Source organism: Hoplias malabaricus, chromosome 3 (genome assembly GCF_029633855.1).
Source record: "Hoplias malabaricus isolate fHopMal1 chromosome 3, fHopMal1.hap1, whole genome shotgun sequence".
In the NCBI taxonomy this organism is placed as follows: domain Eukaryota; kingdom Metazoa; phylum Chordata; class Actinopteri; order Characiformes; family Erythrinidae; genus Hoplias; species Hoplias malabaricus.
Genome location: NC_089802.1, coordinates 20,889,141 through 20,893,531, shown reverse-complemented (window position 1 = coordinate 20,893,531; position 4,391 = coordinate 20,889,141). Strand labels below are relative to the sequence as shown.

The 4,391-nt window shown below is 40.4% G+C and overlaps 1 long non-coding RNA gene across 1 annotated transcript; it reads right to left on the bottom strand.

Annotated features, from left to right (window-relative positions):
* Nucleotides 1-295: 295 nt before the first annotated feature.
* On the bottom strand, nt 296-4,140 carry LOC136692111 (uncharacterized). Its single transcript, XR_010801923.1, has 3 exons — nt 4,004-4,140; nt 900-1,054; nt 296-804 (listed from the first exon to the last, which is right to left on the bottom strand). It is a non-coding gene; the product is annotated as an uncharacterized lncRNA (long non-coding RNA).
* Between the last annotated feature and the right edge of the window lie 251 nt (nt 4,141-4,391).

The following is a 4,391-nucleotide window of genomic DNA, read 5'->3' as shown; positions in this document are numbered from 1 at the left end:
TTATTAAGATGTATGCATGGCCCACCCTGTACTTTGTGACCAATTTGCCAGTGATTCCCTCTGCTTTTTCTCCAAAACTGGCCTATACATTTAAACAAACAACAAATATTATAAACATTTAGATATTAACTTTGTCTGTGGAGATTTCTTCTGTAAACTTGGAGACCTGTAAATAAATTAAATAAAGATGTTTAAAGTGCAAATGTAAAGAATTAAACGGCAAGCAGAACCAAACAAAAGCCTTAGATTTTATATCTATGGAATATTTATGAAAAATTATAGTACAGCATGGATTTCCATATGATTTTATTTGCATAAAATAGTTAATGTGCAAAAAATCCACATTAATCTGAAATGCACCACGGGTTAAAACAGGGTTGTCTTATAAGACCAGCACTGTACCCACCATCATTATTACATTTATTACAGTTAGGTCCATATATATTTGGTCACTGACACAAACTTTATTTTTATTACCTGTTTACTGAAACATATTCAAGTTATAGTTATATAATGGACATAGACTTTCATTTGAGGGTATCCACATTAAATTGGATGAAGGGTTTAGGAGTTTCAGCTACTTAACATGTGCCACTCTGTTTTTAAAAGGACCAAATGTAATTGGACAGTTGACTCAAAGGCTATTTCATGGGCAGGTGTTTCTTCGTTATGTCATTCTCAATTAAGCAGATAAAAGGCCTGGAGTTGATTTGAGGTGTGGTGCCTGCATTTGGAAGATTTTGCTGTGAACAAAACATGCGGTCAAAGGAACTCTCCATGCAGGTGAAACAAGCCATCCTTAAGCTGCGAAAACAGGAAAAAAACCATGGAAAAATTGCCACAATATTGAATATATGAGAAAGAAAGAAAGTACTGGTGAACTCATCAATGCAAAAGACCTGGATGCCCATGGAAGCCAACAGTGGTGGATGATCGCAGAATAATTTCCATGGTGAAGAGAAACCCCTTCACAACAGCCAACCAAGTGAAAAACACTCTCCAGGAGGTAGGCGTATCAATGTCCAAATCCACCATAAAGAGAAGACAAAGACAACTGAAAGTAAATACAGAGGGTTCACTGCATGGTGCAAACCCCTCATAAGCATCAAGAATAAAAAGGTTAGATTTACTTCGCTTAAAAAAAAACACATTCTTTGGAAAGATGAAACCAAGATAAACTTCTACCAGAATGATGAAAAGAAAAAAAGTATAGCAAAGGCATGGTACAGCTCATGATCCAAAGCATACCACATCATCTGCAAATCATGGTGGAGGCAGTGTGATGGCTTGGGCATGCATGGCTGCCAGTGGCACTGGGTCACTAGTTTATTGATGATGTGACACAGGACAGAAGCAGGCGGATGAATTATGAGGTATTAAGAGACACACTGTGTGCTCAAATCAAGCCAACTGCAGCCAGACTGATTGGTTTGCGTTTCATAATACAGATGGACAATGACCCAAAACATAAAGCCAAAGCAATTCAGGAGTTTATTAAAGCAAAGAGGAGGGATATCCTTGCATGGTCACGTCAGTCACCTAATCTCAACCCAATTCAACATGAATTTCACTTGTTAAAGACTAAACTTCAGACAAAAAGCCAACAAACAAACAGCAACTGAAAACCACTGCAATAAAGAACTGGCAGCGCATTAAAAAGGAGGAAACAGTGTTCGATGTCCATGAGTTCAGGCCTTCAGGTCATTGCCAATGAAGTGTTTTCAACCAAGCATTAGAAATATACATTTTATTTATAAGTATTTAACTGCATGTTTTTAAAAAGGCTTTAGTTCTTCACATTTTTGTGAGAAGACATCCTTTATTTTTCAGTTGTAGTTACTGTGCCTCCAAAGCCTGGTGTTTTAAGTTCTGCCAATCCATCATAATAATGCCATTGATTTCCTATTAGCCAGTGAAATGACACACAATGCATCTTTGCCAAATTATTATATGTTGCAGCAACAAGCACATAGCTGTAAATTAAACATTATATCTATTCATGTTTATTTTATTTATAATAACAGACAACATTTCATACTATTTTTCTATTTTTTTGTCTTACATAAATTACTTTTCTTACTAAATTTTAATCTTAGCTACTTTTGTGGACAAATCCGTTCTGCGTGTTCGTTGATGCAAATAATTGGAACAGAAGAGATTGACACAGAGTTTTAGTGAACAATCAAAACAGTTTTTATTATACGGTATTCCGGAGAGAACAATACCTAGCCTTCTACCTCCTGTTCTCTGGAGACCTCGTTTTCTGACTCCTGTATATATATTGATAGATATCTGCATATGATCTGCATTTCAGGAGAGGTGTCTTTTCATGATTCCTTCTCTGCCCTATGAAGTCAATGTTGCTATGTGGTTGCTATATTGAGCAACCTTGTTGTTTTGCTCTCCCTATTTGATTATGTTCAAGCTTCTTTTATGAACCTTCTGTTTTGCTTCAGCTGATCCATCTGGTTAGCTATGCACTCCCGCCCTTATCTATATCCTGTTTTGACTACTCTCCTGCACGTACTCATGTTGCCTAAGCCTTGCAGGGTCACTTTAAGGTTAACTAATGCCAAATTAAATACAATTGCTTGCCAAGCATAGTAGTTAGTAATAGTATTTTCCACAATTCCCCCTTTTGACCTGTCCAACTGACAGGTCAGTACATTTAGATAAATGCTAAATAGATAATGGGTCTGGCTAGGTCAGCCCCGGGTTGGCAAGTGACTTAGGTAGAGCGTGATGGCAGGTGGTGGTGGTGGTAGTAGGCAATTACACCGCTCCTGGGGGGAGTGGACACCTCTGTCCTACCACTCACCCTCTGGACTAGGAGATTACACAGAGCCCTATATGTGTATGTGTTAAAGTGTGTTCTTCATCCGTTGGTAGGGATCTGCGCTGGGGGCAAGGGTAGACTTTCGTTGTCGTGGCCCTGCCTCAGGGGATTATTCTGCCCCTATGTTGGTTGAGGCTGCTTGATCAGCCTCTTCTGAGGTGTTGTTTTCCTTCAGTGAATGTTTGATGTTAGGTGTCGGTGCGGCTCTGCACTGTGTAAGGTAGCACCATTGTGAGCCTTTACCCTTCCGGTTTTTCTCCTTCTCTCCTTTCCTTTCCCTTTCCTGGGGGGCCACAAGTGCAGTGGAGGGGCCTGGAAAAGGCATGCCCCTCACTAGTTCAAAAGGGGTGAACCCTGTGGTCCGGTTCACCAAACTTCTCACACTGATCAGAGCGATTGGAAGGGCGTCTAGCTAATTCATGCCCATGGCCAATTTGATTTTTGCTAATTTGGTTTTCAATGTTTGGTTCATTCTTTCCATCTGGCCTTGTGAGGCGGGGTGATACACACATCCATAGCTATGTTTCAATCCTAACGATTTTTCTACCCACTGCAGTGTCTTACTAGTAAAATGAGTTCCATTATCGGAGTGAATCTTTTTAGGAAACCCGTGTTGAGGGATCCAGTGGTTGATCAACATTTTGCAGACTGATTTGGCATTCTCCCTAATAGTGGGGATTGCCTCAACCCATCATGAATACCTATCCACTACCACTACCACAAACATTGCAATTGGCTAAGAAATCTGATACTAGTGCCCACATAAAAGGATGCCACGATTGTTTAATGTTTTCCATCATCTGTCTCCTTCCTACATGTGCTACCATGTGTGCTTCCTCCAGCACCTTCCTGGCCAGTGACATAGGTAACACGCATTGACCTCCCTTCATCCATTCGTATCCGAAGATTCTCCCCAGTGATATTTTTTCCTCCCATTTTCCTGCATTAAACTCTTTCACTGCTTCATTTAAATCCCTCATTACCTCATTCTCTAGATCGTCCCTCTTTTTAACGTTGGGTTCCAATCCTTTCACTATTTTAGCAAGCAGTTCACATTGTTCTTTGACTGATTTCCATTGCCACTTCACCTTTCCAAATTGAGAATTTAGTTCTTCCTCCAAAAATCTCTTATCTTGGTCTGCCATACTGATCAAAGACTGGACTTACCCCTCAAATTCTTTTCAGTGGGAATTCCAGTGGGTCTGCACTCCTACTTTCTCCACTCAACCGTGCTTCGTTATCACCGCTAGGTATCCACACGGGAGGAGGTTTCAGAGAACACGGTTCCTCTTTACGGAACCTCGGTCTGTTCTGCTTCAGCTGACCCATCTGGTTAGCTGTGCACCCCCGCCCTTATCTATATCCTGTTTTGACTACTCTCCTGCAAGTACTCATGTTGCCTAAGCCTTGCAGGGTCACTTTAAGGTTAACTAATACCAAATTATATACAATTGCTTGCCAAGCATAGTAGTTAGTAATAGTATTTTCCACACTCTCCTCTGAAAAGAGTTGGCAACACTGGTGTTTTGGCATTCTGTGACAAAGCCACTGCAAA